Raw genomic sequence first — 14,936 nt, 5'->3', positions numbered from 1 at the left:
ATAGTTACGGTTACAGCTCAGGCATCTCGTGCTGTAAACTTATGCATGAATTTTTGAGCACCACATACCTGCTTCCTAAATATGATAATAATTAAAAGTAAAGAGTCATCACAAGAGTATGAAAGCATGGCATTTGGATTTATGGCCACAGGTGAAATATTTAAATATTTTCAATAATTCCTCTCTTCTCCTAAAGAGATTTGTTTTTGCTGCTAAGAATTATTCACTATTGAACATACAGTGGATGAGCGTATTACTATATAGAAAAGACAGTTAAATTTAATTTCTACAATGTTTCATTTATTAAACAAATATTCATCTATTAACTAATACGTGCAAGACCCCACCCCAGGTGTCAAGAACCCAAGGGCAGATAGGATGGTTCCTATATCAAGGGCTCACACCCCAGTGGGTATGTTTTTACTGCTATAAAAATTTCCAAATCAGCGCTTTATGCTGATGGAAAATGAATACAAAATATCACTCGAGTATTCATTCTAAAATATTTCCGGAGGGCCTTCTACGTACCAGATCTGTTCTACACTCTCAGATTTTTTTTTTTAAAAGCTTATCTCGTGGAGCTCATAGTCAATATGAAAATGGACAATGATAAATAATGAACGTGTAAAGCCCTGTAAGCCAGATGGAATAGTGCAAAGGATGAGTGATAAAGCAGTAAGAATTACTGGAGAAAAGCAGTTGCACATTTAAGTAGGGTGAGGAGTTTGGGTGATGCTCTAAGGTATTACGTACAGGCCATCGTCAAGGCTTTGGTTTTTATTCTGAGTGTGATAAAAATGTAAAAATATGGGGCTTCCCTGGTGGCGCAGTGGTTGAGAGTCCGCCTGCCGATGCAGGGGACGCGGGTTCGTGCCCCGGTCCGGGAAGATCCCACATGCCGCGGAGCGGCTGGGCCCGTGAGCCATGGCCGCTGAGCCTGCGCGTCCGGAGCCTGTGCTCTGCAACGGGAGAGGCCGCAGCAGTGAGAGGCCCGCGTGCCGGGGGAAAAAAAAAAAAAAAAAAAGTAAAAATATGTAAATAATCATGAAAATACTCTAAAAATGTACGAATCATTAAATGTACAGCTCAAAATTTACCAAGGCTACATGAAGGAAAAGCCCTGTAATTTAGGTATGATATTAAGAGGGACTTGATTAGAAAGCTTCTTTTAACCTGAATGTCAAAAAAAAAAAAAAAAAAAAGATGAGTCATGTCAGAGTATATATCGCTGAGGTGTAGAGTTGATTCTTGTTAACTAACAAGTGAAGGATAAGTGGTATAAGGGGAAGAAATAGCATTCATTTGCTAGACAATCACAAAGTGCTTTTATTCATAGTGAATGAAAGTTACATTCAGACCCTTTTTATTTCTACAGCCATTAAGCGGCTTAGAGGTAATCAATTCATAATGCTAAAAGAAAGGATGTTCTTTACATTTTAGATGACTCAAGTTCTTGTGAAGCTGAGAATGAATTTATCCTATCACACATTCACACAAGGGCTTTGGAACTTAACCCCTTTCTGCCCTTGTTCTAGTATTAACTACTGCTTATCCCCTCTATGTTGGAACAGTATTCAAGAACCGACAAGCTGTGAGAGTTACTATGTACATTTCAGAAGGATTTTGAGTTAAAGACATTATTAAGTCAAGGTGATGTCTGAATAGGTCATTGCATACATGGCTACGGGTTCTGTACTTCTTTGTGAATGAAGAAATTTCCCTGAATATTAAAAAATATATCTAACCAGAAAGACTATCAGCAAAGGAAAGTAAGAAGTCACATGACTGAGTCCCCAAAGAAATTCCTGCTTATGTCAGGCACGGCAATAGTCCAACGTAAAGGTCAAAACTAATAGCTAATCAAGGCTCAAAATCATTCATATCTACTGGGCTGGTTCACGTGTGTCAGGCGTTTTAAAATTCTTCTCTTCTTATTAAATCACTTAGTTCTTTATCGAACACCAAATACAATCCCAATTTATTCCATTTGACTTGACACAATCAGCTTATCTACAAGTTAAACGTAACCAGTGGGTCACACTGATGCTTTATTGGTCAGGTCAGGGTGACAGATCAGGCAGTGCAATTCTTAGCCTCGAAGCTGATTCGCCATTCAAACCCATACACAGATATCTTCCAGAAAAAGTTCCTTCTTTCGATTTATACGAATGTGTCTAGAAGCTCACCACTATATATGCTATACAAACTCACAACCAGGAAAAACAGATATGGTAATTTTTTTAACAAAATGAAATCAAATGAAAGGCAATGGGGAGGTTCTGGTTCAGCATGATGACGTAGGAAGAGCCTGAACTCGCTGCATCCCAAGGACACACCAAAGCCACAGTTCCACTGAAAAATCCTGAAAACTACTGGAAGGACTCCTTCACAGATGGCAAGTGTGAAAATAAATAAATAAATAAAAGAAACAGAAAACCACTGAGCAAATAGGAAAGGTTGAGACACAATCTCAATGTAAACCAGAGCAGCGACCCACAATCAGGAGGGAACTCAAAACCCAGAGCTTCTCCATGAGGGGTGAAGGCTTTGAACTCTTCATCAGGCACCCCAACTTTTAAGACCTGAACCTAGCCCCCAAAACATGTAGCTCTGAAAACCAGTGGGGTTCATGCCCCCAAGCCCCACAGTCTGTAGTGATCTGAGAAATGGGTCTCAAAGAGCTGGGATGTGGATTAACCCACCCAAGCCCCAGTGCAAAGCAGCCATTTGAGAATCACCCAGACTTGGTGTGGGAGAGACTCATCTGCTGGCCTTGGAGCCTGGACCTGAAGGGCAGGCAGCTGATCTGACACACATTTGGGGGCTGCTGTAGGCTCTATGGGGACAGAGACTGGTGGGCACCATCTTTTTTTTTTTTTTTTTTTAACTCCAGTGCTTAAGGATTTGCAGAATCAATATTGTCAAAATGTCCATACTACCCAAGGCAACTTACAGATCCAATACCATCCCTAACAAAATTCTAATGGCATTTTTCACAGAAATAGAACAAACAAGCCTAAAATTTGTATGGAACCACAAAAAACCCTGAATAGCCAAAGCAATCTTGAAAAAAATGCATAACGCACCCTGATTTCAGACTACAGTACAAAGCTACAGTAATTGAAACAGTATGGTACTGGCATAAAAACAGACACATAGATCAATGAAACAGAACAGAGAGCCCATCAATAAACTCATGACTATATGGTCACTTACTTTAAGACAAAGGAGCTAAGAATATACAATGAGGAAAGGCAATCTCTTCAACTAATGTTGTTGGGAAAACTAGACAACCACATGCAAAAGAATGAAACTTGACCAATAGCATATACAAATATCAACTCAAAATAGGTTAAAGACTTAAATATAAGACCTAAAGCCGTAAAACTCCAAAAAGAAAATGTAGGCAGTAACTTCCTTGACATCTGTCTTTGTGATGATTTGGGGGATCTGACACCAAAAGCAAAGGCAAGAAAAGCAAACATAAACAAGTGGGACTATATCAAACTAAAAAGCTTCTGCACAGCAAAGGAAACCATCGACAAAATGAAAAGGCAACTTACAGAATGGGAGAAAATATTTGCAAATTATATCGGATAAAGGGTTAATATTCAAAATATATAAAAAACTCATACAACTCAATGTGTATGCAAAAAAAATCTGAATTAAAAATAGGCAGAGAAACTGAATGTACATTTTTCTAAGGAAGACATACAGATGGGCAACAGGACCATGAAAAGATGCTCATCATCAACATCACTAATTATCAGGGAAATGCATATTAAAACCCCAGTGAGCCATCACCTCACACCTCTTAGAATGGCCATTATCAAAAAGATAAGAAATAACGTGTGTTGGCGAGGATGTGGAGAAAAGAGAATCCTTGTGCACTGTTAACGGGAATGTAAATTTGGCATTGCTACTGTGGAGAACCATATTGAAGGTCCTTAAAAAATTAAAAGTAGAACTACCATATAATCCAGCAATTCCACTTCTGGGTATTTATTCAAAGAACATGAAAATACTAACTCAAAAAGATATATGCACCCATGTCCACTGCAGCATTTTTTACAATAGCCAAGATACAAAAACAACCTAAGTGTCCATCAAAGGATGAATGGATAAAGAAAATGTGGCATAAATATACAATGTAACATTATTCAGCCAATAAAAAAAGATGAAATAATGCCATTTGCAACAACATGGATGGACCTGGAGAGCATTACGCTAAGTTAAATAAGTCAGAGAAAGACAAATACTGTACAGTGTCACTTAAATGTAGAATGTAAAAAACAAAAGAAAACAAAACCCAAACAAAACAAAACAACAAGCTCACAGATACAGGGAAAAAGAGGTTGATTGGGGGCTTGGAAAAAATGGGTGACGGGGATCAAAAGGTACAAACTTCCAGTTATAAAATAAAAAACTAAGTAATGGAGATGTAATGTACAGCATGATGACTAATAATACTCTGCTGCATATTTGAAAGTTGCTAAAATATCCTTTAAAAGTTCTCATCACAAGAATAAAATCTGTAATTATGTGTGTTGATGGATGTTAACTTGATGTGGTGATAATTTAGCAGTACATACAAATATCAAATCATTATGAGGTACACCTGAAATTAATATATGTCAAGTATATCTCAATAAAAATGTTTAAATAAAAGTTTGAATTCCCCCACCCCGCAAAAAGAGGAAGTACGTATGAAAAATTATTCCATGTTGAAAATTTTTGATTGATTTAGAGAAAATGAAAGGACATTTTGATTTTCTCTAGGACCTAAAACTTTCTCTCAAAATTACACAGTACAGGAATATTTTGGGCTCACTAATGAGTGTAACCACTACTAACAGAAGCATAATTTCTTTCAGTATTTTCCACTCTCAGTAAATATAATGGGGAAAAAAGCAACAATATTGATTATATTTTCTTAGTTATAATCAGGTACTGAGCAAACTTTTTAAAAGGCAGCAAGAATGAGCATCTTACCATCTTATCACAGATACCAAAAATCATTAAGTTGTTGATAACTATTAAAAAAGAGCCTCTCAATTATATATTAAGCAAGAAGCCATTTGTTGTTTTTCCTATGCTGACCCAATGTTAATTTTCAGCGTCTTTAACCATCCTTACCACCCCTCTTATTTCACCAAAGATGCTGTAAAAGGAAATTTCTTTCTCAGCCTTTCTTGAAGCTGCAGCGACCACGTGGCACCTCTGGACACTGTGTTATGAGGAGAGGCCTCCTGGAGCGGACCAGGAAGAGTTAAACTTTTTCAAGGAAAGGAAACCCCTGCTGGCATGTCTAGCCCTCCCTGGGGACCCTCTTCCTTCCCCCATCCGGAACATCATGTCTGGAAAGGTGTCCACCAGGGGACACAAAGGGGGCGAGGAAAGAGAACCAGGAGAATTATAAGCCATCACTGAAATGCGTGAACCTCCATCTCCTAACATTAGAAAAGCAGCCCACGGCTGTTTACACAACGATATGAATTTTCTAATGGGTGCGAGCAGGACATAAACTGATTCATATTGGGAAGAACAATCTAGTTGGGGTGAAAAATCAGATTTAAAGCGGCTTTACTCTAATTATGAAGAGACCTGCATGCCAAGTGAAGGATTTTTTTCTTTATTAATGGGTATCATATTCACTGTAGCATATAATAGACTATACAAGATATTGATCTTACATGTTAAACTGATTTCTTAGACACATCCGATTTGATGATCACAATAAGCTTGTGAAATCAACAGAGGATTATCATCCAAATTATATAGGAGATGAAGATTAGTTCCAAAATTGTGGACTTGCTCCAGGTTGCCCAGCCAGTTGCTGGTCAAGTCCTAATTCAAACTTAGGTTTTATCCTTTTAATTTGAGGGGCTTTACAGGAACATAACTTTCAATTTCCATGACATTTCCTCCTCAGATGTAGAATGAGATTCCTCTAACTGACACCTGCACCCCAATAATGCACCTGTCAGCTAGGAAACTTCTTTAATTTGAAGCTGATAAACCTCTCTACGGGGAGAATCAATTAGACCACTGACAACTAATATACCAATGAATAAATATATATTACATTTAATCAGAATCTTCATCCACACCTTAGTTCCAATTATCATTCAGGAAATCATTTGAGTTTTTGTCTCCAGATCCTATTCCCTCAATCATTTAACAAAACAAAACAAAAAAGGGCTCTTGGGCTTCCCTGGTGGCGCAGTGATTGAGAGTCCGCCTGCCGATGCAGGGGACACGGGTTCGTGCCCCCGTCCGGGAAGATCCCACATGCCGCGGAGTGGCTGGGCCCGTGAGCCATGGCCGCTGAGCCTGTGCTCCACAACGGGAGAGGCCACAACAGTGAGAGGCCCGCGTACAGCAAAAAAAAAAAAAAAAAAAAAAAAAAAGGCTCTTAATCCATCAAAAGTATACATTATATTTCATAATGAAATGATGGGGGACCATTCCTTTTATCAGGCTTTAGTTTTTAAACTAATTATTGGATGATAAAGCCAACTGTCCTTTTAGGATCAGGGGGTATTTACACTTCCCGTGTTAGGTTCACTTTCCAACACAGGGACATATGAGTGTTAAAGGCTGCAAATGGCACAGTAGGTTCTTTGGCCACTGGATAAAACAACTGATATTCTACAAATGAGCGCTAGAATCTATTTGGAAAAGTTGATTTTTTTTTTTAAACCCAAGAATAGGAAGTCCTTTTATAAATGCACTCCCCAAAATGGAAGGACAAACTCACCTAAAGTTTAGGTCTGAGCAAAACTGGCCATTTCCAATACCTGGGAACTGAGCTGAAACAATTACCCACAGCTGACAATTTCAGCAGACACAAAGCAAGGCAGCGACAGAGGTGTGACCAGAACTTGAGTCTAAAGACCTCTGCAGTGATCCCAGCATGAGATTAGCATACTACTTCATCAGCTTAAGTGAAAGGCATAATTTCTTAAATGTGAAGTAAGGTAAGCCACTGGGTAGCCATAATCACTGCAAAATTAATGTGCTTTTATAGGCAGTGATTTCCCTGAGGATAGCACAGTTTTGAAGAACACTTCAGAGTACTGGCCTTCTGTCTATAAGGAAAGGAAAGGTAAGAATAAACAGGCAAGATTGAAAAATTAACCTTTCAATACAAAATCCACTTAAGATTTCTATTTGAAGGCCTCGTGAAGAGATACAATGATGTCCTAAAACCAGAGAGTATGTATTTCTGCAAAATGAGCACTCCTGCAAAGAGAGAACAACCTCCTTCACATATAGCTGTCAACCAAGCTTTGAGAATTGATGACGATATTGACCTATATATTTTGCATCATGAAATTAATATATGAAATTTAAAAATCTAAGGAATAGCGCCCAACACTCTAGCTTGACCAACATGTCATGTGTAATCCCTTCCAATCTCTTCTCAAGTGCATATGTGTATCCATTTTCAAACGTTATCAGAATGCTTATCATTTTATAGTCATTTTTTTTTTACTAAATAGTATTGCAGAATCATGTTCATACAGCTACATAATATTCACAGATATTCCCTTAATGGTTTCTCAGTATTATGGTATATTTGGTATATGTCATAATTATCTTAACCATTTTACATCACAGGACATTTAGACGTCTTACGATTCTTCGTGATTGTGAACAGTTACTTTTGATTTTTAAATATTTTAAAATATTGAAGATAATGAAACATCAATTTTTTTCAAAAACTTAAATTGTATTTAGTTAGGGTCAGTGCCTAGAAGAAAGGTTATTTGGTTAAATTTGCAAACATCTTAAAGTTGTCTGACATAAAATGATAAAGTGCTCTCCAAAGAGTGTATTCAACACACGACACCACGAGTAATAAATAGCTGTTTCATTGTATCACTGACCTTCCTAATTTTAGATATTAGATGATAGATCTGAAAGGAAAAAAGCCAGCTCTATTCTTTTATTATCACCATTTGTACTGTCTTAACTTCTTTATAGTCTTAATCCCTTAGTCTAAAAATCTTAAAATGCTGAATTCAAAGAAGCATTGAATAGGACAGAAATATGTTCAATCTCATTGTAAAAGCCCGGGCTATGAAGAATATTTTATCACCCTCACGTTCGGAGCACTTCGGCATTGTGGGAGATCTCATTGCTCTAAACGTTAGTATCCAATGCTCATCTCGAAATTTAAATGTCATCTTTATGCAAAAAAAACAAAACAAACAAGCAAACAAAAAAACAGTTCCCTGTCCACCCCCCTTCCATTTTTCTCAAAATATATTCAAATGCCTCAGTCTGTGATTCAGTATCTGCCGATTCCACCCCAAGCACCTCTCAGACCTACTCTTTTTCCATCTGTCCCTGCTTCGGTCCAGTCCACCTGCCCTATGACAGCCATGCGGTCTGGGTCATTGCTGTCATCACTCGGCCTCCGCTGACGAAAACATGATCATCTCTCTCTTCAAGGCTTCCTCATCGTGTCCTCGGTAAGTTCTCATTTCTAGTTCTCGTCTTCAGCATTCTCTCCTTTCTTCACACATAACCCCTCTCCCATACATTATTATCAACAACTCATTTACAGATCGACACGTATTAAGCAAACACATAGGCTGATACACAGCCCCAACATATACTAATCTTTCAGGACAGAAGTAACGCAGATCTACATGAAGGCACAAAGTAAGGAGACAGCATGGGATACAGCTTGGCTTGGGAGAGGTACCAGAATTCTATCCTCCTATAATCCCTCCTCTACCACAATTCTCAAGTGGCTCCAAGTTGAGAGGCAATAATGAACATCTGATTCCATGGGTCACATCCCCAAAATGTACTAGGATGAAACACACCTTATCTGCTCTACTGAGCATACCATTTCAGAACAACGTCTCTCCTGATCTGGGTTCGGAGCCTATGTACACAACTGACTTGTGAAATAAGCAAACATGTATAATTTCGGGTCCCAAGGACTACAGGAAATAGGACAGGATGTAGGTCAGGGAGGGGAGATTGGGAGTCACTTTGTAAACCAGCAGCTTGATGCTTTCGGTAGCCAATGGGAGTGAAAACCTATATGGGCAGCTAGAGGGTTCAGTCAAGGTGGACTAACATCCAGCTGATTTATCTAGTGTACTATACACCGAGAGACTATAGTAAGATGATTTAACTGCTTTGGAATTCAAGACAAGGCCTCATTGAGAAAGAGTGAACATTAACTGGAAAGAGGGGCCACAGAAAGACAAGTGCAAAACGGCACCAGGGAAATGGATCTGCCTTTCAGACCACGTTTCATACTTTGGTCTTTACACTCAGAAAAGTGACAAAAGAGAAAGCATGAGGCAAAAGGGGTCGATCCATACTCTTTATAAAAAGGAATGCAAGCGTATTTCCTTCTAATGCGGTATCATTTCTCTGTGAGGCAGGAAGTGAAGTCATTTCAAACCATTTGTGCAGCATGATGTGTTCAGTGTGTGGCGTGCGCACTGTGTCTCATGTTTGTTATGGTTTGCAGAGTGTGCTTGGTGTGGTGTGTGTCTGGGATGTATGGTTTACTATGTCTTAGGGTGAGTGTGAGTGTGTGTGTGTGTGTGTGTTTGCTGGGTATAGTTTGCGGGGTGTGCCTGCCTTTGTGCCATGTGTAATGTCTAATGATATGAAGAAAGCTTGAAAGATGTTTTATCCTCAGCGGGGGCCAATGTAAAAAATGGAAAAAAGTGGGGTCAGTACATCTGAGACCTTCTTGTACTTAGCGGAGACGACTTCCTCTTTGAAATATCTTCCTCGCTCTTCTAGGAAATGTTCCTTAGAGTAATGAAGACAATTTTCGAGGCAGGTTTTTGAAAGTTAAGAATTTCTGTTTTAAAAAACAATCTATAATAGGTTTCAAAAAAATGCCTGGAAGCTTTTGGAATTTGCCCGTGTGTGTGTGTGTTAGGATAACTTATTTGGAGATGCCCCCAAACAAAACAAGGCAGAACCTGAGACTGGCTGTTTGAATGTCATGACTGCAAAACAGTCACAAAATCATAATTGACAAAATGCGCGTTGAACCTGGTAGGTTTCCCTTATATGTAAAGCGATGGTATTTCACAGCAACTGTATTTGATGATTCTATTATAGCTGGGAAAGCAGCATGGCAAAAGCCAACCAGAGAATGTCACAGGTTCATTTCTCCCTTCTGTTTCTTTCTTAAAGAATGTCGTACATGTTCCTAGGTGACCATATATCCTGTAACTCTGACATAGTGTTAAAAGAAATCCTAAAACTAAAAATAAGACAAAAAATGCAGAACAGCAAATGATTATTCATTTGATGCCAGTTTTCACACCTGTACTATTTTTTTTTTTTACCTGTGTCCTTTTTGTAATGACTAGTCCCTTCTTATTTAATCTATGCCAGGGAATACCTTGCACATACAGGTTCATTCAAAGCCTTTCCAAATGTATGTGGGGTTTCTGTAAGGTCAAGTTCAGTTTTTAGTATCAGTTCAATATTCTGGTTAAGTGCAAGGCCTATCATTTTAATTAATGCACCAAAATACTAATTATTCAGCTTCTTGAGAAACAATTATTGCATTGCTTATTTAGCACGTTACGTTATTTTACCAAGTGAGACAGGAAATCCCTTAGAATAGATTAATGTGATTTTTGTTTCATGGTTGTTTAGAAAATGCTCTCAAATGGCTTGGAAATACAAGGAAGCAAATCTAGGGTTTGTATGATGACGTGAAAATATGGACAGCTGTAAGTATTAGTGAAAATAATAATTTTAATATTGTGTGTCATATTTAAATTCAAATTTTCGCATGAGAAAAAGGAAAACATTGACTAAATTTTCTGTTATCGAATTTCTAAGCTAACATGTAAAATCACATGTTCACACACAAATACATTATAAATCACAAGCTCATATAGACAAGCCAAACTCTCAGTTACCGAGAAATTCCACAATAGTGTTCCCATTTTAGCATAACTCTCTTGTGACCGGGTCTATTACTGAAATAACACTGATTTTGAGTTTATCATTTGGTATAGTTTAAGTTGTTGTTCTGGGGATTACAACATATACTATATATGTGTGCGTGTGTGTATATATATATATATATATAATATATATATATATAAAATATAACTTAGCACAGTCTATTGAAATCAGGGTTTTACTACTTCAAGTGCCATGTAGAAACCTTATTCCCATATAGATCCCTTTGGTCCCAACATTTTAAATATAATCACCTTAAGCATCACTTCTGTGTACACAGTAACACATCAGATGGTCTTAACGTACTTCAACCGTAAATATGATTTAAACATGCGACGTATGGCAGTCTAGTGCATTGACCACTATTTTTATCCATCATGATTGTTCTCCTTTCTTTCTGAAATGTCAAGCCTTCTGTTATAACTTTCCTCCTGGTTAGAGAACTTCTATTAGCCATTGTGTGAAGGGAGACCCACTCATGACAAATCCACTTAGCTACCTCTGTCTGAGAAGTGACTTATTTTCCCTTCATTCCTGAACATATTTTGGCCTAACCTAGACTTGGTTGCTGACAGTTCTTTTCCTTTAATTCGTGAAAAATATGGTGCCACTTCCTCCTGGGGTCCACGGTTGCAGATAGAAATCTCTGTCTCAGGGATGGTTGTTGCCCTATAGAGGATGCACTGGCTGCTTGCAAGATTGTATCTTTGTCTTTCACTTTCAGATGGCTCACTATGGTACGGTTGGTGTGATTTTTTTGGTTTATCCTATTTGGGGTACACTCGGTATTTTTAGAATCTGTAAGCTTATGTTTCCCACCAAGTTGGGGGATTTTTTTTGGTCATGTATTTGAATACTTTTTTCAATAGCTTTCTCTCTGCCTCTCTCTCTCCTTCTGTCTGTCCCTCTCTGACCACTTCTCTGATGATATGAATGTTAGCTCCTTTGTTATTGCCCCATGGGCCCCTGAGACCCTGCTGACAATGTTAAACTTTGCCAGAAACCTGTGATCCTGGAAAACAGTGGAAAGTTAAGAAATCCAGTGAGAGAGGGATAAATCACGAGTTTGGGACTAAAATATACACGTTACCATATATAAAACAGATAACCAACAAGGACCTACTGTATAGCACAGGGAACTATACTCAGTGTCTTGTAATAACCTATAATGGAAGAGAATGTAAATATATATATATCTGTATAACTGAATCAGTTCACCGTATGCCTGAAACTGACACAACATTGTAAGTCAACTGTATTTCAATAAAAATTAAAAAAAAAAGAAATCCCCAAAACCTTTGTGTTTGATAACAGCTTATTACAAGGAACCATCCCTCCCATATGATCCGCATACGCCTCACCAAGCCGTCTGCTTGCCTAGGACCAGGCTAGAGCTGGACAACCCAAACTCCCATTCTCTGTCTCATAAATGATTAGCTGACCTGCTTGCTCCCTCTGATCAGTCAGAACAAAACGCATGTTAACCAAACACTGGTCTCTCCTTCTGCCAGGTCCACGTAACATGCCCACTGTCAGCCTGAGCCCGCAGACAGCCCCTCCAGAGAGCAGGCTGGCCTCAGGGTAAGAGAGTCTCCAATCCATGAGTCCGTCAGAGTCTCTCCTGCCCATCCCACGTCCCCACACCCAGCAATTTCTAGCCTTGCTCACTGGTCTCTGTACAAGACCACCACCTGTGCCGAATCTGTGAGATGCTTCCCAATCTCACAATCAAAGCCTTCAACCTCTTGTAATTGTCTCTTTCCCCACCTGCAGTAAATATTCCTTCCCAATGTGATCTTCCTTTACTAGGTCCAAATTTGTCCTTAATTTTGACAAACTTATTCATGCTGTGTAAATTCTATTAATCTAACCTCAATTCACTGATTCTATCTTCTGTTATCTTGACTTTGCAGTTAAGTACATCCAGGAAATTATAATATATATATATATAATTTTTATTTCAGTTATTCTTTTGTTCAGTTGTACAATTCCCCTTTGACTCTTATTTATAACTTCTATATCTTTACTGAGCTTTTTTAGTTGTTTCAGAATATTCACAATTGCTTGTTGAAACATTTTTATGGCGACTGTTTTAAAATCTTTGTCAACTAATTCCAACACTAGATTCATCTCACTGTCAATGCTCATTGGTTTTCTTTCTTTCACTTCGGTTGTCATTTTCCTGGCTCTTAGTATGATGCATGATATGTTGTTGTACCTGTACATCTTGGATATTATAAGACTCCTTTTTAGCAGCTGGTCCCTCTGAGGTTTATCCTAGGGACAGCGGGGTCCACCTTCCCACCAGAGCCTGCAGACATGGCCCCAGCAGCAGAGGAGCAATGAATCCACTGCCTCATTACCTCTGAGTCGAGAAGTTAAGATCAGCTCGCCACAGACCCTGGATGACACTGAGAAGGGGAGGGAAGAGGAACACAGCAACAGCAGCCTTGATTCCCCACCTCGCTCTGCTTCGCCTGGTCAGGGGTGGAGACCTGGCCCTTCCCCGGACCCCACTGTCACTGCCTTTAGTGGAAAAGTGGGCTAAGTGACAACCTAATTTCACAGGATGGGGCAGGACGATCACTCCCCAGTCTTGCCTTTTGGTAATGGCTGGGGGATGGGAAGGTTTTCCACTGGTCTTTGGCTGGAGGAGGATGAATGTTGCCAATAATCTTTTACCCTCATTTTCTAAGAAATGGGTAAGGTTGAGAAGATTTAAACACCGGGAAAAATAAATGTGTAATGTGTTTAACAATGTATTAGTGTTTTCGAGCCCTTCTGCTCTCTTCTTTCTTGAACTTTTGCCCAGATAATGCCCCACCCAGAGAACAATAACAAACTTGGCGTGATCTATATCACGCTCATTTTTCTTGGGTTATAGCTTAAGGACCGTCGTACAAAGGAAATATTTCTTGTATTACTCACTCGGCCGGTAATCGCTCGAGAGACTGACACAAACGGACAATCACTAGACCAAATATAAAAATAGAACTTTGATCCACAACCTGCAGCCAACCTGCCCAGGTAAGCAATCCTTTAGCTGCAGTAACCAGCCCAGGGAGCCAGCCTGCTCTAAGCCAGACATAAGAAGTTCAGATCTCTATCTCCAGCAACAATTCAAGAAGCCAAACAATAATTTCTTTAACAGTTGGCCCCAAGTGTCCAGGACTTGATTAATAGCTGACAGCTTCCCTAATTTTGTTGCTACTTCCAACGTAAGACCAGCCAGACAAAGCCCGATATGCTGCCCTACCTAGTCACACAGGACATCTCACTTCTAGTTAACCTGCCTTCACCTCTCCGTGCCGGCAGCCCTGAAATACCTGAAGCCTTACCTTTTTCAATGTAAATACTTCCTGCTCCTCTGCCTGCCTTTGAGTGTCTGCCAAACACAAGTGGCTGGAGCTGGCTCCCTTACACTAGAGGTTCTGAACAGTCAGCCTTGGTTTTTCTCATCTGGTTGGTCTTCATTTATTTTCACACGCGGACATATTCTTCTCTTTTTCATTGCTATTTTCTAATGTATTTATTACTGTATTTATACAAAATCTTTAAATTTATATCTGTACATAATTTTTACATTCTTTTCATCATCTATTAAGCAACTAGAGGACAAAGAGGAAGGAATTACACTTAACATATGTCTCTGAATCATAGTTGTACAAACCTGTCTAGGTTATAGCAAGTGTCTTCTCTAAATTACACTCAGCATAATTATAAAAATAGTTAGTGGGCTACTGTTTGAAGATACCATGATAAGGCTTTGGAGGACACAAAGATTTCTTTTTGGAAGTGGAAGTGAATCTTCTTTTCCATAGACTCACAAACAGAATGAGGGACACAGACTTTTTTCTTATTTTTTTTCATCCGTTCCATTCTTCATATAAACATATGTCACACATTATCTCCTTTTCCAGGTCGTGTTTTAGGTAAGTAAGGGAAAAACAAATGAACAAAAACTT

The 14,936-nt window shown here is 38.9% G+C and overlaps 1 protein-coding gene across 1 annotated transcript in view; it reads right to left on the bottom strand.

Moving 5' to 3' along the window:
* CSMD1 (CUB and Sushi multiple domains 1) overlaps positions 1-14,936 on the bottom strand; it is a 1,488,158-nt gene that overhangs the window by 1,098,197 nt on the left and 375,025 nt on the right. The window lies entirely within an intron of this gene.

The sequence above is a fragment of the Aethalodelphis obliquidens genome, unplaced genomic scaffold (assembly GCF_003676395.1).
Source record: "Aethalodelphis obliquidens isolate GAN/ISIS:26980383/991018 unplaced genomic scaffold, ASM367639v1 scaffold25, whole genome shotgun sequence".
Lineage (NCBI taxonomy): Eukaryota > Metazoa > Chordata > Mammalia > Artiodactyla > Delphinidae > Aethalodelphis > Aethalodelphis obliquidens.
This window is presented reverse-complemented; position numbering and strand designations above follow the sequence as displayed.